This window comes from Oncorhynchus clarkii, chromosome 4, assembly GCF_045791955.1.
Source record: "Oncorhynchus clarkii lewisi isolate Uvic-CL-2024 chromosome 4, UVic_Ocla_1.0, whole genome shotgun sequence".
In the NCBI taxonomy this organism is placed as follows: domain Eukaryota; kingdom Metazoa; phylum Chordata; class Actinopteri; order Salmoniformes; family Salmonidae; genus Oncorhynchus; species Oncorhynchus clarkii.
In genome coordinates, this window is record NC_092150.1 from 13031409 (window position 1) to 13053996 (window position 22588).

Here is a 22588-nt window from a genome sequence, read left to right on the forward strand (position 1 = left end):
AAAAGGCCGCACATTAATTATATTGTAATTGCTGAATATAAATTAATCAGCTGTAACATGTATGTGTGAGATTAACAGAGTGTGTGCGCATTAGCCCGGGACTATTATAAATGAGCTGTATCTCTGGCTAGCATGGGAGCAGGGGAGCACCAACCTAATCCTTGAGGGCCATGGTTCAGCTCTCCGTGGCACTTAATGGATCAATTAGAGTCATCGATTGGCTTGAGAGTCCACCCACCTGTTTTCTTGGGTCAGAATCAGATGCTGAGTTCACAGATACTGAGTGCAGAGTAATGTTACACCAGTGGTTCTCAAACCTCTCCTCGGGGACCCCAGATATTTTAAGATTTTGTTGTAGCCCTGAACTACCTGATTCACTAGTTGACAAGTTGAATCAGGTGCGTTAGCTCTAGAATAAATAAAATACATGGAACGTTTGGACAACCACTGTGTTATACAGCGCAGGCAGAAATGTAATAAGTAGAATGGACATACCACTCTGTAGTGCATAGTGTAGGGTGGAATGCTGACTTTAAGGTAGCAGTTGACATCCTCTGGTCTCACATCAGGCTGCCTGTCCTGTGCTTCTACTCTCCCCCTGAACATTCAGGAGAGTCCAGGGCAGAAAGGAAGAGTGGAAAACGAGTGGTGCTCGTTCCATACAGAACCCTCTACAGAGGGTTCTACTTGGAACCAAAAAAGGGTTCTACCTGGATCCAAAAAGGGTTCTACCTGGAACCAAAAAGGGTTCTCCTATGGGGACAGCCAAAGAACCCTTTTGGAACCATTTTTCCTAAGATTGTATCTCCTGTGTTTTATTAGCTCTGAAATAGGTTGGAGGGATTTTCCTGTATGAGAGTCTCCCTTTGGGTCTGTCAACAGTTCCAGACTTCCAGCTGCAGCCCTAGAGCAGGTTTGGGTTAATCCCAAATAAATACAGGGTTTAACAAGCATCCAATTAGCAACTAAACCATCACCATATAACAGAAAAACATCAATACCAGCTTTACAATGACACCTATAGCTCTTGCACCAATAGAAGTAAGCATAGCAATCTCATTTCACTCCTGGCTAAGCACCCAAAAATAATTGATGATAATATGCTGTGGGCTAATTCACCACTAATAGACATGCTGCTAACTTCCTACATTCAATTACATGTGATACCCATCTTTTTCTCTTAGGCGGTAAAATGCTGAGCGAGCCTACAAAACTGTAAATAATTCCAAGTGAATTGTGAGCCCGAATAAACAAGTGATGATGTGCATCTATTTATCAAAGCGCGTTAGCTTGATTGGCATGCACTAAGTGTGCTGACCCAGTCCATCACAGCAACCCCCTGCACACCATCACTGCTCAGCCAGGTTTCCTTGCCGAAGCAATGTAATCTCTATGTAAATGGTGTAAGCAAGCAACAGTAATCATGAGAAATGGCTGCAATATTTCCTTTAAAGGTGTGGATTAATAATGACGAGGTGCATGGAGACGGTCTCTTGAACAGCAGGGAAGAGCAGCAGTACCTCCCTGTGTATATTGTTCTTTATAATGAATGTGTTTTTTTAACGTTGTTCTTCTCCTTTCAACACATGTAAATGGCATCATTTAGAGATATGACATTCATAGCTCTGCAAGTTAACTGTATATGGTATCGTCTTTGATTTACCGTATATTGTATCGTCTGTAATTAACTGTATATGGTATCGTCTGTGATTAACTGTATATGGTATTGTCTGTGATTAACTGTATATGGTATCGTCTGTGATGAATCGTTTACGACCTGAGATTCACAGCATGAGGATGAGGTGCCGGTGGGTTGGATGCCTTTTGCTGTTCTTGGTGTTGAAGGGGATATCTTGCTGGGATATCTAACTTCCCAAATACAGGTGTGCCAAGCTTATATCGTCATACCCAAGAAAACTTAATGCTGTAATTGCTGCAAAAGGTGCTTCAACAAAGTACTGAGTAAAGAGTCTGAATACTCCATGTTTAATTCATATACAGTATGAACAGTGTGAAGAGTACCAGAAGAGGACTGGCCACCCTGTTGACTGATGGTCTATGGGGAGCAAATCGAATAACTAGACCAGAGGAGGATCCCAGGAGCAGTGTCACTCTCAACCCCTCCAGGAGCCTGATCTTCATGAAAACAGGGACAGATACCCATACTGTGGCATTGGGATAGACTTTCGGACAAACAGCGCAGTATTTCGATGTGTTAACTGCCAGGTTAAAGAGCATGTTGGCCTGCACCCACTGTGATGCTGCAGAGAAATACAGTAGAGATGGACAATGGAGTCTTGGGAGCTCAGTACGTGTTATAAATGATCCATACAGGAAGCTTTCTTGTTTAGCAATAGCAAATGTTGATCAATTATTGAATGTATGTCCATTTTGTTTCAGATAGGGTCTAGTTTACTATGCCTTCAAATACTAGTAATTGCTTCTTCTTTATCCTCAGACAGAATAGAGTGGTGAGGAGGAGTCTGTCCTGAAGTGAATTCACCATACATTTTCAGTATTCAGGGTTCACTCAAATATCCTTTTAAGCTTTGTTTTACTATTGACAGTTACATCTGATTTCAGGATCGTATATCGATTTGCTCTCCTTAAATGTTAGTCATCTAATTTATTTGTTTCAGTCTCTGAATTGTTTAATACAACTTTTCGCCGCCAGCTCGTTATATTATGGCATAAAAACTACAATCTGTCTCCTGAATTAGCCTAGTGTGCATGTACAACCAGCTATATCCTGTCCCAAGCTCGTTTTCCCTGGCTAAACTAGCTGGCTAGCTGAACTATGCTAGTTTTCGTCCTCGTTTCCAAACTTCATAAATACTGCACCCTCAACTTCAGTACTCCTTTGCTAGTTATATAACCATGTAACTAAAAAATTAGCTAGAAAGAAACTTGAAAAGTATGTATTGATTTATTGTTTTGTTGAATAGTCATGTCTGGTTTGAAATATCTGACAACGGTGGCAAAGGATATCATTGCGTTAAGTTCAGTTTTGAGATCCATTGGCGTCATTGACGTGGGTTAGCTGAAAGTTTCCGACTGGTCTTGGAACGGTGACAAGAGGCAGCCTCTCCCTGCTTGGTTCGATGGGACATGTAGTAATTTTACCAACATAGCCAGATATGTATTTGCATTTTTGTATTTGGATTTATTAGGGATCCCCATTAGATGCTGCCAAGGCAGCAGCTACTCTTCCTGGGGTCCAAACATATTAAAGCACTTACATTACATATGAATCAACAGATAAAATAGTACATCTGTAACGGTTGTCTTCCTCCTCTGACGAGGAGGAGTAGTAGGAAGGATCGGAGGACCAATGCGCAGCGTGGTAAGTGTTCATGATATTTATTATAACTCAGTACACTAAAGAATAAAACGAGAACGAAATGAAACCGAAACAGTTCTGTCTGGTGCAGACACAAAACAGAAAATAATCACCCACAACTAAAGGGTGAAAACAGGCTACCTAAGTATGGTTCTCAATCAGGGACAACGATTGACAGCTGCCTCTGACTGAGAACCATACCAGGCCAAACACAGAAATCCCAAATCAAAGAAAAAAGAACATAGACTGCCCACCCCAACTCACGCCCTGACCATACTAAAACAAAGACAAAACAAAGGAACTAAGGTCAGAACGTGACAACATCATATAACATTATTACACTACTACATACAGTTGAAGTCGGAAGTTTACATACACTTAGGTTGGAGTCATTAAATCACATTTTGCAACCACTCCACAAATTACTTCTTTAACAAACTATAGTTTTGGCAAGTCGGTTAGGACATCTACTTTGCCCATGACACAAGTCATTTTTCCAACAATTGTTCACAGACAGATTATTTCACTTATAATTCACTGTATTACAATTCCAGTGGGTCAGGAGTTTATAAGCTGAAATAAATCATTCTCTCTACTATTATTCTGACATTTCACATTCTTACAATAAATTGGTGATCCTAACTGACCTAAAACAGGACATTTTTTACTAGGATTAAATGTCAGGAATTGTGAAAAACTGAGTTTAAATGTATTTGGCTAAGGTGTATGTAAACTTCGGACTTCAACTGTATATACAATACAAAATGTTTGAAACCACTATACAAATCAAATCAAATCAAATCAAATCAAATTTTATTTGTCACATACACATGGTTAGCAGATGTTAATGCGAGTGTAGCAAAATGCTTGTGCTTCTAGTTCCGACAATGCAGTAATAACCAACAAGTATCTAACTAACAATTCCAAAACTACTGTCTTGTACACAGTGTAAGGGGATAAAGAATATGTACATAAGGATATATGAATGAGTGATGGTACAGAGCAGCATAGGCAAGATACAGTAGATGGTATCGAGTACAGTATATACATATGAGATGAGTATGTAAACAAAGTGGCATAGTTAAAGTGGCTAGTGATACATGTATTACATAAGGATACAGTCAATGATATAGAGTACAGTATATACGTATGCATATGAGATGAATAATGTAGGGTAAGTAACATTATATAAGGTAGCATTGTTTAAAGTGGCTAGTGATATATTTACATCATTTCCCATCAATTCCCATTATTAAAGTGGCTGGAGTTGAGTCAGTGTCAGTGTGTTGGCAGCAGCCACTCAATGTTAGTGGTGGCTGTTTAACAGTCTGATGGCCTTGAGATAGAAGCTGTTTTTCAGTCTCTCGGTCCCAGCTTTGATGCACCTGTACTGACCTCGCCTTCTGGATGATAGCGGGGTGAACAGGCAGTGGCTCGGGTGGTTGATGTCCTTGATGATCTTTATGGCCTTCCTGTGACATCGGGTGGTGTAGGTGTCCTGGAGGGCAGGTAGTTTGCCCCCGGTGATGCGTTGTGCAGACCTCACTACCCTCTGGAGAGCCTTACGGTTGAGGGCGGAGCAGTTGCCGTACCAGGCGGTGATACAGCCCGCCAGGATGTTCTCGATTGTGCATCTGTAGAAGTTTGTGAGTGCTTTTGGTGACAAGCCGAATTTCTTCAGCCTCCTGAGGTTGAAGAGGCGCTGCTGCGCCTTCTTCACAATGCTGTCTGTGTGAGTGGACCAATTCAGTTTGTCTGTGATGTGTATGCCGAGGAACTTAAAACTTGCTACCCTCTCCACTACTGTTCCATCGATGTGGATAGGGGGGTGTTCCCTCTGCTGTTTCCTGAAGTCCACAATCATCTCCTTAGTTTTGTTGACGTTGAGTGTGAGGTTATTTTCCTGACACCACACTCCGAGGGCCCTCACCTCCTCCCTGTAGGCCGTCTCGTCGTTGTTGGTAATCAAGCCTACCACTGTTGTGTCGTCCGCAAACTTGATGATTGAGTTGGAGGCGTGCGTGGCCACGCAGTCGTGGGTGAACAGGGAGTACAGGAGAGGGCTCAGAACGCACCCTTGTGGGGCCCCAGTGTTGAGGATCAGCGGGGAGGAGATGTTGTTGCCTACCCTCACCACCTGGGGGCGGCCCGTCAGGAAGTCCAGTACCCAGTTGCACAGGGCGGGGTCGAGACCCAGGGTCTCGAGCTTGATGACGAGCTTGGAGGGTACTATGGTGTTGAATGCCGAGCTGTAGTCAATGAACAGCATTCTCACATAGGTATTCCTCTTGTCCAGATGGGTTAGGGCGGTGTGCAGTGTGGTTGAGATTGCATCGTCTGTGGACCTATTTGGGCGGTAAGCAAATTGGAGTGGGTCTAGAGTGTCAGGTAGGGTGGAGGTGATATGGTCCTTGACTAGTCTCTCAAAGCACTTCATGATGACGGAAGTGAGTGCTACGGGGCGGTAGTCGTTTAGCTCAGTTACCTTAGCTTTCTTGGGAACAGGAACAATGGTGGCCCTCTTGAAGCATGTGGGAACAGCAGACTGGTATAGGGATTGATTGAATATGTCCGTAAACACACCGGCCAGCTGGTCTGCGCATGCTCTGAGGGCGCGGCTGGGGATGCCGTCTGGGCCTGCAGCCTTGCGAGGGTTAACACGTTTAAATGTCTTACTCACCTCGGCTGCAGTGAAGGAGAGACCGCATGTTTTCGTTGCAGGCCGTGTCAGTGGCACTGTATTGTCCTCAAAGCGGGCAAAAAAGTTATTTAGTCTGCCTGGGAGCAGGACATCCTGGTCCGTGACTGGGCTGGATTTCTTCCTGTAGTCCGTGATTGACTGTAGACCCTGCCACATGCCTCTTGTGTCTGAGCCGTTGAATTGAGATTCTACTTTGTCTCTGTACTGACGCTTAGCTTGTTTGATAGCCTTGCGGAGGGAATAGCTGCACTGTTTGTATTCGGTCATGTTACCAGACACCTTGCCCTGATTAAAAGCAGTGGTTCGCGCTTTCAGTTTCACGCGAATGCTGCCATCAATCCACGGTTTCTGGTTAGGGAATGTTTTAATCGTTGCTATGGGAACGACATCTTCAACACACGTTCTAATGAACTCGCACACCGAATCAGCGTATTCGTCAATGTTGTTGTCTGGCGCAATACGAAACATGTCCCAGTCCACGTGGTGGAAGCAGTCTTGGAGTGTGGAGTCAGCTTGGTCGGACCAGCGTTGGACATACCTCAGCGTGGGAGCCTCTTGTTTTAGTTTCTGTCTGTAGGCAGGGATCAACAAAATGGAGTCGTGGTCAGCTTTTCCGAAAGGGGGGCGGGGCAGGGCCTTATATGCGTCGCGGAAGTTAGAGTAACAATGATCCAAGGTCTTTCCACCCCTGGTTGCGCAATCGATATGCTGATAAAATTTAGGGAGTCTTGTTTTCAGATTAGCCTTGTTAAAATCCCCAGCTACAATGAATGCAGCCTCCGGATAAATGGTTTCCAGTTTGCAAAGAGTCAAATAAAGTTCATTCAGAGCCATCGATGTGTCTGCTTGGGGGGGGGGATATATACGGCTGTGATTATAATCGAAGAGAATTCTCTTGGTAGATAATGCGGTCTACATTTGATTGTGAGGAATTCTAAATCAGGTGAACAGAAGGATTTGAGTTCCTGTATGTTTCTTTCATCACACCATGTCACGTTAGTCATAAGGCATACGCCCCCGCCCCTCTTCTTACCAGAAAGATGTTTGTTTCTGTCTGCGCGATGCGTGGAGAAACCCGTTGGCTGCACCGCCTCGGATAGCGTCTCTCCAGTGAGCCACGTTTCCGTATACAACAATATCACAATGTATGTGTGTGCATGTGTCTTTACCTTTGTGTGTGTCTCTCTTCAGAGTCACCGTTGTTCCATAAGGTGTATCTTTACCTGTTTTTTATCTGATTCTAAGGCTGGCATGGCTCTTTGTAGTACTGTGTGCCTCCCATAGTCTGTTCTGGACTTGGGGACTGTGACGAGAACTCTAGTGGCATGTCTTGTGGGGTATGCATGAGTGTCCGAGTATTTTAAACAGACAGCTCGGTACATTCAGCTTGTCAACACCTCTTACAAAAACAAGTTGTGATGAAGTAAATCTCTCTACCACTTTGAGCCATAAGAGATTGACATGCACGTCATTAATGTTAGCTCTATGTGTACTTTTAAGGGCCAGCCGTGCTGCCCTGTTCTGAGCCAACTGTAAAAGTCCCTCTTTGTGGCAGCTGACCACGGTACTGAACAGTAGTCTAGGTGCAACAAAACTAGGGCCAGTAGGACTTGCCTTGTTGATAGTATTGTTAAGAAGGCAGAGCAGTGATTTATTATCGACAGACTTCTCCCCATCTTAGCTACTGTTTTATTGATATGTTTTGACCATGACACATCAACTTGCTCAATTTCCACATTATTCATTACGAGGTGTAGTTGAGGTTTAGGGTTTAGTGAATGATTTGTCCCAAATACAATGCTTTTAATTTTGGAAATATTTAGGACTAATTTATTCCTTTGACACAATCTTGTACCCTTAAAACCTGTTATGGCTGCAATCCCAATATCGGGATCGATATGACAACTACCAGTGAAAATAGAGGGCGCCAAATTCAAACCACAGAAATCTCATAATTACAATTCCTAAAACATACATGTGTCTTATATCATTTTAAAGCTATTCTCATTGTTAATCCCACCAAATTGTCCGATTTCAAATAGGCTTTTCAGCGAAAGCACTACAAACGATTATGTTAGGTCTCCACCAAACCACAATAAGCACAGCCATTTTCCAGCAAAATATAGCATTCACAAAAAGCATAAATAAAGATAAAATGAATCACTAACCTTGAATTATCTTCATCAGATGACTCTCATAGGACTTCATGTTACACAATACATGCATGTTTTGTTTGATAAAGTTCATATTTATATAAAAAAAATCTGAGTTTACATTGGCAATTTAGATTCACTAGTTCCAAAAACATCAAGTGATTTTGCAGAGAGCCACACCATTCAACAGAAATACTCATCATAATTGTAGATGATAATACAAGTTATACACATGGAATTATAGATATACCTCTCCTTAATGCAACCGCTGTGTCAGATTTCAAAAAAAGTTTATGGAAAAAGCAACCCATGCAATAATCTGAGACGGCACTCAGAACAGTAGCCAAATTAGCCTCCATGTTGGAGTCAACAGAAACCAGAAAATACATGATAAATGTTTCCTTACCTTTGATGAACTTCATCAGAATGCAGTCCTAGAAATCGCAGGTCCACAATAAATGCCTGATTTGTTCGAAAATGTCCGTTATTTATGTCCAATTAGCTACTTTGGTTAGCGCGTTTGGTAAACAATTCCAAAATCACAAAGTGCGTCCACTATAACGTGACGAGATGTCCAAAGGTTCCGTAACAGTCAGTAGAAACATGTCAAACTATGTACTGAATCAATCTTTAGAATGTTCTTTACATATATCTTGGATAACGTTCCAACCGGAGAATTAGAATGACTTCAGATCAGCGATGGAACGCAAGTCCTTCATCTGTGAACGCGCCTGGTGAAAGCATGGTCCACTCATGGCTGTGGTGACTATTTCCTGTGTCAATTGACCCCCCTTCATTAGAGTCATCAGACAAAGTTCTATTGACTGCTGACATCTAGTGGAAGGCGTAGGAAGTGAAAACTCATCCATATCTCGCTGTAATTTCAATGAGACCTTGGTTGAAAATCTGCCACCTCCAGAAAAAAAAAATAGGAAGTGGAATTTCTCAGGTTTTTGCCTGCTATATGAGTTCTGTTATACTCACAGACATAATTCAAACAGTTTTAGAAACTTCAGAGTGTTTTCTGTCCAATACTAATAATAATATGCAAATATTAGCAACTATGACTAAGGAGCAGGCCGTTTGATATGGGCACCTTTCATCCAAGCTACTCAATACTCAAAAAAAAGTTAACCTTTTTTCAACTGACTATCATATTGTTTGATTGAACTGACTTCATTGATATAATGGGTAATCCAGGAATGTCACGAGTTAATTGACACAAGAAAACTGTACAGATCGCAATGGCTGCAATGAATTGCAAAATTACTTCCGGGGTCCACGGTGCTCCTCCTACTCCTTACCACACTATTCAGAATAAATGTAGCACTCATTATAATGCATCATAAATACAAAAACGACTTCAGAAACACTGTGGAGACAGGCTGACATACTGTAGCATTTTTTCTCTCATCCCATCATAGACACCCAAGCCACTTGCCTGATTAAAAGTGGGTAATCTAGAAGTCCCTGCCCCACATCGCTGAGCTAGCTGGCTCTAATCAACTGGGCTCACAATCAATTATCTACACCTGGAACATAACTGCAGGACTCCTGAGGCTTCTCTCCAGACCCGAGGGCCTCGGAGGAACAGCGTATCTCCTCATGTTAAAAGTCGGTAATGAGTATTACACAGTGAAAAATAAACTCCCACAGGATAAATACAGATAGTAACTGGAAACATGTCTCGCTGCCAGGCTGGTTAAAATGATGGCAAACTTTCAAAAGGGGCTGAGTTTCTGACCTCATTGGCAGGGATAAACTGTCATGGATTAGGAATCCATTTACATAATATCATGGAAAATGGAATTTAGTCTCCAGAACCACCTCGTTTGAACTACCATATATTTTGTACAGCAGTACCACTAACACCCATGTAAAAAATAACAAAATGTCTTTAAGAAATCATTTCTAAAGCCTGGTAATCCTATTAGGGTTAGATTAAGTATATTTTCTCCCTGTGTACCTTTGAAGTTTGAAACTTATTTTTGCCAACAGCTCCTACTTCCTTCCCCCCTGTGTTAACACTTTGCCCACCTGGGGTTGGCCCAGTCAAGCTGTTTCCACGGAAACCACTCAGTGTGTCAGATTATGTCATTATTGACACTGCAAAATTGGAAGGAACAACTTCCCCTTGACTGTAGGGGTCACCAAATCCCAAACATGCTCAGATCATACCAATGAGGTCCAGATGTGTGGATCTGTAGTGGAGTGGTTATGGAGCAGTAGTGCTTTTGGTAGTGGAGCATTAGTTGTTGTGGTAGTGGTAGTGGTAGTGCTTGTAGTTGTAGTAAAGTGATAGTGGTGGTGGTTGTGGTAGTGGTGTAGTTGTAGTGGAGTGGTTGTGGTAGTGGTTGTGGTTTTGGTGTTGGTTATGGAGTGGTTGTAGTTGTGATAGTGGTAGTGGAGCAGTTGTGGTAGTTGTAATGTTTATTGTGGTGGATTGGTGGTGATAGTGGAGCGGGGGAGGTTGCGTAGTGTTAGTGGAGCGGTTGTGGTGGTGGTTTTGGTAGTGGTTGTGGAGTGGTGGTAGTTGTGGTAGTGGAGGGGTTGTGGTTGTGGTGGTGGTAGTGGTAATGTTTATGGCAGTGGATTGGTGGTGATAGTGGAGCGGGGGAGGTTGCGTAGTGGTAGTGTTAGTGGTAGTGGGAGCGGTTGTGGTTGTGGTTGTTGTTGGTGACGTTCAGCAGTAATGGTTGTGGTGGTAGTGGTTGTGGTAATGTTTGTGGTAGTGGAATGGTGGTGGTAGTGGAGTTGTGGTAGTGGTTGTGGTACTGGGAGCGGTTGTAGTAGTGGAGCGCTAGTGGCAGGGGTTGTTATAGTGGTTGAAACGGAGGATGAGCGGTGGATTGGTGGTTGTAGGGAAGTTGTGGTGGTTGCGGTAGTGGTTGTGGTATTGGGAGCGTTTGTGATACTTACAGCGGTTGTGGTTGTGGTAATGGATCACTTGTGGTAGTGGAGCGGTAGTGGTAGTGGTTGTTGGTGTGGTTGTGGTAGTGGAGTGGTAGTGGTAGTGATAATGGTAGTTGTGGCAGTGGTTATGCTAGTGGTAGTGGAGCGGTAGTGGTTGTGGTAGGTGGAGCGGTTGTGTTAAGTGGTAGTGAAGCGGTAGTGGTAGTGGGTGGTGGTGGATCTGGTGTTGTAGTGGTAGTGGTTATTGTAGTTCTCGTGGTTGTGGTAGTGGAGCGGTAGTGGTTTTTGTAGTCCTAGTGGTTGTGGTCGTGGAGAGGTAGTGGAGCGGTAATGATAGTGGAGCGGACGTGGTTGTGGTATTGGGAGCGGTTGTGGTTGTGGACGTGATAGTGGAGTGATAGTGGAGCGGTATTGGAGCGGTAGTGGTTGTGGTTGTGGTAGTGGGGGTGGTTGTGGTGGTGGTGCAGTAATGGTAGAGGTTGTGGTTGTGGTAATGTTTGTGCTACTGGAGTGGTTGTGGTTGGGGAGTTGTGGTGTTTGTGTTACTGGGAGCAGTTGTGGTAGTGGAGTGGTTGTGGTGTTGGAGTGGTAGTGGTTGTTGTAGTGGTTGTGGTTGTGTTTGTGGAGCGGTAATGGTAGTGGTAAGTGGTAGTGCTAGTGGTGGTGGAGCAGTAGTGGTAGTGATTGTGGTAGTTGAAGCGGTTGTGGTTGTGGTAAGTGGTAGTGGAGAGGTTTTGGTAGTGTAGTGGTTGTGGTAGAGGTTGGTGTGGTACTAGTGGTTGTGGTAATCTTTGTGCTAGTGGAGTGGTGTGGTAGGTGAGTTGTGGTGGTAGTGCTAGTGGAGCGGTGGTGGTTGTGGTAGTGGAGCGGTAGTGGTTGTGGTTGTGGTAGTGGTTGTGGAAGCTGTTGTGGTACAGGTTGTGGTAGTGGTTGTGCTTGTGCTTGTAGTGGCAGTAGTAGTTGTGGAGCGGCTGTGGTAGTTGTAGTTGAGCGGTAGGGATTGTGGTAATGGAGCAGTGGTGGTTGTGGTAGTGGTAGTGGTAGTTGTAGCAGTAGTGGTGGTGGTAGTGGTTGTGGTAGTTGAGTGGTAGCGATTGTGGTAGTGGAGTGGTTGTGATTGTGGTAGTGTAGTGGTTGTGGTAGTGGTAGTGTTTCTGGTAGTGGTCGAGTTGTGGTGGAGTGGTAGTGGTGGTGGTTGTGGTGATAGTATTTGTAGTTGTAGTGGAGTGGTTGTGGTAGTGGTAGTAGTTGTGGTTGTGGTTTTGGTAGTGGAGAGGCTGTGGTTATGGAGTGGTTGTAGTTGTGGTAGTGGAGCGGATGTGGTTGTGGTGGTGGTAATGGTATTGTTTGTGGTAGTGGATTGGTGGTGGTAGTGGAGCGGTAGAGGTTGTTGTTGGTATAGTGGAGCAGTAGTGGTTGTGGTAATGTTTGTGGTAGTGGAATGGTGGTGGTAGTGGTTGTTGTTGGTGTAGTGGAGCAGTAGTGGTTGTTGTGGTGATAGTGGTTGTGGTAATGTTTGTGGTAGTGGAATTGTTGTCGTAGTGGTTGTTGTACCGGGTGTGGTTGTGATAGTGGTAGTGGAGCGATTGTAGTAGTGGAGCGCTAGTGGAAGTGGTTGTTATAGTGGTTGTGGTAGTGAAACAGAGGTTTAGCAGTAGTGGTTGTATAAGTGGTAGTGGAACAGTAGTGGTAGTGGAGTGGTAGGTGGAGCGGTTGTGGTTGTGATAAGTTGTAGTGGAGCGGTAGTGGTATTGGGGGTGGTAGTGGTTGCAATAGTGGAGCGGTAGGGGTTTTGGTAGTCATAGTGGTTGTGGTAGTGGTTGTGAGAGCTGTTGTAGTGGTTGTGGTTTTGGTAATGTTAGTGGAGTGGCTATAGTAGTAGTAGTGGTTGTGGTAGTGGAGCAGCAGAGGTTGTGATTGTGGCATGGTGGTGGTGGTGGTGGTGGTTGTGGTTGTATTTGTAGTGGAGCGGTAGTGGTTGAAGTTGCTATGGTTTTGTTAGTGGAGCATTTGTAGTAGGTGTTGTGTAGTGGTTGTAGTTGTGGTTGTAGTTATGGTAGTGGAGTGGTAGTAGTTGTGGCAGTGGTTGTTATAGTGATTTTGGTAGTTGAGCGTCAGTGGTAGTGGTTGTGGTAATATTTGTAGTAGTGGAGCGGTGGTGATAGTGGAGCGGTAGAGGTTGTGGTAGTTGTTGTGGTAGTGGGAGTGGCTGTGGTATTGGTAGTGGTTGTGGTAGTTGAGTGGTAGTGGTGGTGGTAGTGGTGGTGGTAATGTTTATGGTAGTGGAGTAATAGATGTTTTGGTAGTGGTTGTGGTAGTTGGAGCGATTGTGGTAGTGGAGCCGTAGTGGTTGTGGTAGTGGAGCAGTAATGTTAGAGGTTGTGGTGGTGGTACTGGTTGTGGTAGTGGAGCGGTAGTGGTTGTAGTTGTGGGAACGTTTGTGGTTTTGGAAGTGATAGTTGAGCGGTAGTGGTTGTGGTGTTGGAGAAGTAATTGTAGAGGTTGTGGTGGTGGTAGTGGTAGTAATGTTTTTGCTAGTGGAGTGGTTGTGGTCGGGGAGTTGTGATGGTTGTGTTACTGGGAGCGGTTGTGGTAGTTGAGCTTTTGTGGTACTAGAGTGGTAGAGTTTGTGGTAGTGGGAGCGGTTGTGGTTGTTGTTGGTGTAGTGGAACAGTAATAGTTGTGGTAGTAGTAGTGGTTGTGGTAATGTTTGTGGTAGTGGAATTGTAGTGGTAGTGCAGTTGTGGTTGTGGTTGTGGTAGTGGTACAGGGAGCGGTTGTGATAGATGTAGTGGAGTGACTGTAGTCGTGGAGCGCTAGTGGCAGCGGTTGTTTTAGTGGTTGTGGTAGTGGTAGTGAAACGGAGGTGGAGCAGTAGTGGTTGTGGTAGTGGTTGTATTAGTGGTAGTGGAACGGTAGTGGTAGTGGGGGTGGTAGTGGTTGTGGTGTTGGAGTGGTAGTGGTAATGGTAGGGGTTTTGGTAGTCCTCGTGGTTGTGGTAGTGGAGCGGAAGTGGTATTGGGGGTGGTAGTGGTTGTGGTAGTGATAGAGCAGTGGCAGTGGTAGGGGTTTTGGTAGTCCTAGTTGTTGTGGTTGTGGAGCTGTACTGGTAGTGGTTGTGGGAGCTGTTGGTAGTAGTAATGGTAGTGGAGGGTCTATAGTAGTATCGTGGTTATGGTAGTTGAGAGCTTGTGGTTGTGGTAGTGCTAGTGGAGCGGTTGTGGTAGTGGAGCGGTAGTGGTTGTCGATGCGGTTGTGGAAGTGATAGTGGAGCGGTAGTGGTTGTGGTTGTTTAGAAGTAATTGTAGAGGTTGTGGTGGTGGTAGTGGTAGTGGGAGTGGTAGGGGTTGTGGTTGTTGTAGTGGTTGTAGTAGTGGGGGCGGTTGTGGCTGTGGAAGTGATAGTGGATTGGTAGTGGTTGTGGAGGTGGAGCAGTAATTGTAGAGGTTGTGGTGGTGGTAGTGGTTGTGGTAATGTTTGTGCTAGTGGAGTGGTTGTGGTTAGGGAGTTGTGGTGGTTGTTTTACTGGGAGAGGTTGTGGTTGTGGTATTGGAGTGGTAGTGGTTGTTGTAGTGGTTGTGGTAGTGGAGCGGTAGTGGTAAGTGGTAGAGCTAGTGGTGGTGGAGCAGTTGCGGTAGGTGAAGCAGTTGTGGTAAGTGGTAGTGGAGAGGTTCTGGTATTGTAGTGGTTGTGTAATGGTAGTGGAGCGGTGGTGGTAGTGGGGTGGTAGTGGTTGTGGTAGCGGAGCGGAGCTGTAGTGAGTGTGACTGTGCTAGTGGAGCGGTTATAGTATTTGTTGTGGAGCGGTGTTGGTTGTGGTAGTGGAGTGGTAGTGGTTGTGGGAGCTGTTGTGGATAGTGGTTGTGGTAGTTATTGTATTAGTGGTAGTGGAACGGTAGTGGTTGTGGTAGGTGGAGCGGTTGGGGTTGTGATAAGTGGTAGTGGAGCGGTAGTGGGGGGGTAGTGGTTGTGCTGGTGGAGTGGTAGTGGTAGGAGTTTTGGTAGTCCTAGTGGTTATGGTAGTGGAGCAGTAGTGGTTGTGGTAGTGGAGCGGTAGTGAATGTCGTAGTGGAGCAGTACTTGTGTGGAGTGGTAGTGGTTGTGGGAGCTGTTGTGGTTTTGGTAATGGTAGTTTAGTGGCTATAGTAGTATTAGTGGTTGTGGTAGTTGAGAGCTTGTGGTTGTGGTAGTGCTAGTGGAGTGGTAGTGGTTGTGGTAGTGGAGCGGTTGTGGTTGTGGTAGTGGTAGTGGTAGTGGTTGTGGTAGTGGGAGCGGTTGTGGTTGTGTTAGTGATAGTGGAGCGGTGGTGGTTGTGGTTTCGGAGCAGTAATTGTAATGGTTGTGGTAATGTTTGTGCTAGTGGAGTGGTTGTGGTAGGAGAGTTGTGGTGGTTGTGTTACTGGGAGCAGTTGTGGTTGTGGTAGTGGATTGGTTGTGGTTTCGGAGTGGTAGTGGTAATGATAGTGGTTGTTGTAGCGGTTGTGGTAGTGGAGCGGTAGTGGAATGGTAGTGCAGCATTAGTGGTTGTGGTTGTTGTTGTGGTTGTGGTATTGGAGCTGTAGTTCTTGTGGTGTTGTTAGTGGTAGTGGTTATGGTTGTAGTTGTAGTGGAGAGGTAGTGGGGGTGGTTTTGGTGGTGGTTATAGTTGTAGTGGAGCTGTGGTGGTGGTGGTGGTTGTGGTAGTGGTTGTAGTTGTCGAGGTTTGGTAGTGGTTGTGGTAGTGGTTTGGGTAGTAGAGCGGTAGTGGTTGTGGTAGTAGAGCGGTAGTGGTAGTGGTAGTGGAGCAGTAGTGGTTGTCGTAGTGGAGCGGTAGTGGTTGTGGTAGTTGTATTGGAGGTGTTGGTAGTGGTTGTGATAGTGGTAGTGGTATTGGTGGTGGTAGTGGTTGTCATATTGGAGTGGTAGTGGTTGTGGTAGTGGTAGTGGAGCAGTAGTGGTTGTGGTAGTGGTAAGTGGTAGTGGAGCGTTAGTTGTTGTGGTTGTAGTAGTGTTGTGGTTGTGGTAGTGGACCGTTCGTTAGTGGTTGTGGTAGAGTGCAGCGGTAGTGGTAGTGGTTTCGGTTGTGCTAATTGAGCTGTAGTGGTTGTGATATTGGAGTGGTTGTGGTAGTGGTTGTGGTTATAGTTGTAGTGGAGCGGTAGTGGTTGCGGTTGTGATTGTAGTTGTAGTGGTGCGGTAGTTGTTGTGGTTGTGGTAGTGGTTGTTGTAGTGGTAGGGGAGCAGTAGTTGTTGTGGTAGTGTAGCGTTTGTAGTTGTGGTTGCCGTAGTGGAGCGGTGGTGGTTGTGGTTGTTGTAGTGGTTATGGTAGTGGAGCGGTAGTGGTAGATGAGCGGTAGTAGTCGTGGTTTTGGTAGTGTTAGTGGACATTTGGTTGTATTGGTAGTGGTAAAGTGTGATGCCACTGGTGGTCAAGCAGAGTTCAGTAGGTCACAGCTCTCTTTTCTGTAGACATGTGGTGCATCTAAATAGTCTAAAGTGACTTCCTTTCCTCGTCTCCCCGTCACGTTTCCCCTCATCTGCACTGATCCATTAAGACAGGAGAGGTAAAGGCTAACTGGGGATTTCTATTCACCTGTCCAGTTCTTCCAGATCAGTGCAGATGTGTGAAAGGAGATGGGGAGAGGAAGACATATTCAGGACTATTGACATGCACTCCTAACACCACGTTATTCACAGTGAACGAATTCAACAGGATCCATTGCTCTTATACAGTATGTCACTGTTGTTTGTGCATTTACTGTATGTTTGCCCCAAAGTAACAAAATTCGATTTGAATGATAATAGTTCTGCTTTAAGCTTTTAATTTTGGCTTGTGAGTTCTTTAGAGCCAAACTTTTCCCTTGCGCTAATCTCAGTTAACACAAAACGAAAACCTTGTGTAATATAGCAATGATGTTTACATAGTCTGTCCACAAGAAATGACCAGAGAGCAAACTTTTTGTTAAGGTTATTCAGTCCCCACAGTCAATGATGTTGATGGCTGCCATTCATCAACTCCCTTGCAACGCATATGGTGTAGAAAAAGTACATTAAACACAGCATTCCTTTCCTGTTAACAGAGCCGTTCTTGTCTGAAGGTGATGGTGTTCTTCTTGTATATACACTGTGATCAATGTGTGTGTGTGCATTTTATTCTTCCAAGCAGCCATTTATCAGTTGATTGTTTTCCCACTACATATGCACACACTAGTGATTCACAGGGGGGGACCTGCAGTCCCCATGGTTATATCCGCAGGGCAGTGGGTTTATGGTCATGGAATACTGTGTGGATGAAGGGTGGGTGGGTGGGTAGAATAAAGAGAAAATAGTACCTTAAAAAAACATAAATGTATCATTCTTGTGCAATTTAAAGTGTATTGATAAGGTACATTGAGACTTTTCTTTCATTATTTTAGGCATTAGTGTGTAAGCCTAAGCTTTAGGGCCTAACTGTAGCCTCTGTGTGCCAAATAGCCTACATGATAATCACAAATGCTTTTGGGAACTGGCAGAAAAAGTTTTGTGATTCACTGAGGTGCTAATAAATTCAGCTGTTTGTTCACCCACCTCCACCTACAATTTCTAATAACCCAATTGCTAATATCCCAAATCTGAGGCCCGCACCCGACCCTTACCTGCCAATATAGAAAATGTGCTGTAGGCTACAGTCAGAGACAGTGGAACGATTTTTTGACAGGGGGTGCAGGATATTTTGGTGGAAAATTTAGATGTTTCTTTTTTATAAATTGTGACATTTTGGTAGGCTATTTGTTAGTCCGCTTGTCTGTAATTACAGTGGTGAAGAAATGACTTCATTGTCATACTTCAATAAAAATAAAGATACCTTTAATAGAAAATGACTCAAGTAACAGTGAAAGTCACCCAGTTGAATACTCTTTGAGTAAAAGTCTAAAAGTATTTGGTTTTGAATGTACTTAAGTATCAAAGTAAATGGAACTGCTAAAATGTACTTAAGTTCCAAAAGTAAAAGTATAAATCATTTGAAATTCTGTATATTAAGCAAACCAGACGGCATAATTATAGAGTTTTTTTGTTATTGACCTATTGTCAGGGGCACACTCCAACACTCAGGCATAATTTACAAACGAAGCATTTGTGTTTAGTGAGTCCACCACATCAGAGGCAGTAGGGATGACCAGGGATGTTGTTACCTTGATAAGTGTGTGAATTGGATCATTTTCCTGTCAAAATGTAACAAGTACTTTTGGGTGTCAGGGAAAATGTATGGAGTAAAAAATAAATGATTTTCTTTAGGAAAGTAGTGAAGTAGAAGTAAAAGTTGGCAAAAATATAAATAGTAAAGTACACATACCCCCAAAACTACGTATGTAGTAGTTTAAAGTATTTTTACTGAAGTACTTTACACCACTGTGTAATTACATACATGTGGCTTTTCTTCTGCAATTCTATGTTACCCTAGAAGACTAAATAAACCCTTGCTCACCAGAATAATGTAATGAATCGATAGCACGTACATAATTCCTCTTGACTATCTGTGTACACAGTTGAAGTCGGAAGTTTACATACACCTTAACCAAATACATTTAAACTCAGTTTTTCACAATTCCTGACATTTAATCCTAGTAAAAATGCCCTGTCTTAGGTCAATGAGGATCACCACTTTATTTTAAGAATGTGAAATGTCAGAATAATAGTAGAGAGAATGATTTAGTTCAGCTTTTATTTTTGTCATCACATTCCCAGTGGGTCAGAAGTTTACATACACTCAGTTACTATTTGGTAGCATTGCCTTTAAATTGTTTAACGTGGGTCAAACGTTTCGGGTAGCCTTCCACAAGCTTCCCACAATACGTTGGGTGAATTTTGTCCCATCCTCCTGACAGAGCTAGTGTAACTGAGTCAGGTTTGTAGGCCTCCTTGCTCGCACATGCTTCTTCAGTTCAGCCCACAAATTTTCTATGGGATTCAGGTCAGGGCTTTGTGATGGCCACTCCAATACCTTGACTTTGTTGTCCTTAAGCCATTTTGCCACAGCTTTGGAAGTATGCTCGGGGTCATTGTTCATTTGGAAGACCCATTTGCGACCAAGCTTTAACTTCCTGACTGATGTCTTGAGATGTTGCTTCAATATATCCACATACTTTTCTTTCCTCATGATGCCATCTATTTTGTGAAGTGCACCAGTCCCTCCTGCAGCAAAGCACCCCCACCACATGATGCTGCCACCCCCGTGCTTCACAGTTGGGATGGTGCTCTTCGGCTTGCAAGTCTCCCCCTTTTTCCTCCAAACAGAACAATGGTCATTATGGCCAAACAGTTCTATTTTTGTTTCATCAGACCAGAGGACATTTCTCCAAAAAGTACGATCTTTGTCCTCATGTGCAGTTGCAAACCGCAGTCTGGCTTATTTATGGCGGATTTGGAGCAGTGGCTTCTTCCTTGCTGAGCGGCCTTTCAGGTTATGTCGATATAGGACTTGTTTTACTGTGGATATAGATACTTTTGTACCTGTTTCCTCTAGCATCTTCACAAGGTCCTTTGCTGCTGTTCTGGGATTGATTTGCTCTTTTTGCAACCAAAGTACGTTCATGTCTAGAAGATAGAATGCGTCTCCTTCCTGAGCAGAATGACGGCTACGTGGTCCCATTGTGTTTATACTTGCGTACTATTGTTTGTACAGATGAACGTGGTACTTTCAGGTATTTGGAAATTGCTCCCAAGAATGAACTAGACTTGTGGAGGTCTACAATTTTTTTTATGAGGTCTTGGATGATTTCTTTTGATTTTCCCATGATGTCAAGCAAAGAGGCACTGAGTTTGAAGGTAAGCCTTGAAATACATGCACAGGTACACCTCAAATTGACTCAAATGATGTCAATTAGCCAATCAGAAGCTTCTAAAGCCATGACATAATTTTCTGGAATTTTCCAAGCTGTTTGAAGGCACAGTCAACTTAGTGTATGTCAACTTCTGACCCACTGGAATTGTGATAATTTGAATTATAAGTGAAATAATCTGTCTGTAAACACAGACTTGCCAAAACTATAGTTTGTTAACAAGACATTTGTGGAGTGGTTGAAAGATGAGTTTTAATGACTCCAACCTAAGTGTATGTAAACTTCAGACTTCAACTGTATGTTCCGGCAGTTGAGGCTGTGTTAGTGTTTGAAGAATAACTGAGTAAATGGCTGAATGGATAACGAAATTAATGCATGAATGAGTGGATCCCAAAAATCCAAAGTTTATTTTCAGTGTAGTTGATGTTGAGCACATGGAAAAGTGGACTAGTAATCCAGACAACACCCCCCCCCCCCCCCCCCCCCCCCCATTCCAGCAGTAAACACTACCTGAGAGTACCTCTCTGGAGGTGATGTTCTGGTTCAATGGTTTTTGGTTTTACTGTTAAGAGTTGTAAAGCGTCTTTAAAATGGGGTCAAAATGCCATGGTTAAAATAAATTGCAAAAGTAATGCTGTTCTAGGAGAGAGATAAGGAACATTACGGTGAGGACAAGCATCTGAAATCAAAATAGTCTCTTCAAAGATGGGGTTGCCTCTACAAAACTATCTGTCAGTTTACAGTGGGGCAAAAAAGTATTTAGTCAGACACCAATTGAGCAAGTTCTCCCACTTAAAAAGATGAGAGAGGCCTGTAATTTTCATCATAGGTACACTTCAACTATGACAGACAAAATCCAGAAAATCACATTGTAGGATGTTTAATGAATTTATTTGCAAATTATGGTGGAAAATAAGCATTTGGTCAATAACAAAAGTTTATCTCAATACTTTGTTATATACCCTTTGTTGGCAATGACAGAGGTCAAACGTTTTCTGTAAGTCTTCACAAGGTTTCCACACACTGATGCTGTTATTTTGGCCCATTCCTCCATGCAGATCTCTTCTAGAGCAGTGATGTTTTGGGGCTGTTGCTGGGCAACACGGACTTTCAACTCCCTCCAAAGATATTCTATGGGGTTGAGATCTGGAGACTGGCTAGGCCACTCCAGGACCTTGAAATGCTTCTTACGAAGCCACTCTTCATGCCCGGGCGGTGTGTTTGGGATCATTGTCATGCTGAAAGACCCAGCCACGTTTCATCTTCAATGCCCTTACTGATGGAAGGAGGTTTTCACTCAAAATCTCACGATACATGGCCCCATTCATTCTTTCCTCTACACGGATCAGTCGTACTGGTCCCTTTGCAGAAAAACAGCCCCAAAGCATGATGTTTCCACCCCCATGCTTCACAGTAGGTATGGTGTTCTTTGGATGCAACTCAGCATTCTTTGTCCTCCAAACACGACGAGTTGAGTTTTTACTAAAAAGTTATATTTTGGTTTCATCTGACCATATGACATTCTCCCAATCTTCTTCTGGATCATCCAAATGCTCTCTAGCAAACTTCAGACGGCCCTGGACATGTACTGGCTTAAGCAGGGGGACACGTCTGGCACTGCAGGATTTGAGTCCCTGGCGGCGTAGTGTGTTACTGATGGTAGGCTTTGTTACTTTGGTCCCAGCTCTCTGCAGGTCATTCACTAGGTCCCGCCATGTGGTTCTGGGATTTTTGCTCTCCGTTCTTGTGATCATTTTGACCCAACGGGGTGAGATCTTGCGTGGAGCCCCAGATCGAGGGAGATTATCAGTGGTCTTGTATGTCTTCCATTTCCTAATAATTGCTCCCACAGTTGATTTCTTCAAACCAAGCTGCTTACCTATTGCAGATTCAGTCTTCCCAGCCTGGTGCAGGTCTACAATTTTGTTTCTGGTGTCCTTTGACAGCTCTTTGGTCTTGGCCATAGTGGAGTTTGGAGTGTGACTGTTTGAGGTTGTGGACAGGTGTCTTTTATACTGATGACAAGTTCAAACACGTGCCATTAATACAGGTAACGAGTGGAGGACAGAGGAGCCTCTTAAAGAAGAAGTTACAGGTCTGTGAGAGCCAGAAATCTTGCTTGTTTGTAGGTGACCAAATATTTATTTTCCACCATAATTTGCAAATAAATTCATAAAAAATCCCACAATGTGATTTTCTGGATTTTTTTTCTCATTTTGTCTGTCATAGTTGAAGTGTACCTATGATGAAAACTACAGGCATCTCTCGGGGTGGCAGGGTAGCCTAGTGGTTAGAGCGTTGGACTAGTAACCGGAAGGTTGCAAGTTCAAACCCCCGAGCTGACAAGGTACAAATCTGTCGTTCTCACTGTTCCTAGGCCGTCATTGAAAATAAGAATTTGTTCATAACTGACTTGCCTAGTCAAATAAAGGTACAAAAATAAACAGTCCTCTCTCATCTTTTTAAGTGGGAGAACTTGCACAATTGGTGGCTGACTAAATACTTTTTTACCCCACTGTATGTTCGATAGTATCGAATGCTCATCCCTAAAAAGCACGCAAAGAAAGAACAAAGCTCGATGAAGAATTCATGCAGCCATTTCTGGGCGACAGGTAGCCTAGCATTTAAGAGTGTTGAGCCAGTAACCAAAGGGTCACTGGTTCAAATCCCTGAGCCGACTAGG

General features: G+C 43.8%; 1 protein-coding gene across 1 annotated transcript in view; it reads left to right on the forward strand.

Annotated features, from left to right (window-relative positions):
• LOC139406453 (metabotropic glutamate receptor 8-like) overlaps nt 1–22588 on the forward strand; it is a 179875-nt gene that overhangs the window by 65654 nt on the left and 91633 nt on the right. The gene's annotated exons all lie outside the window — the stretch shown is intronic.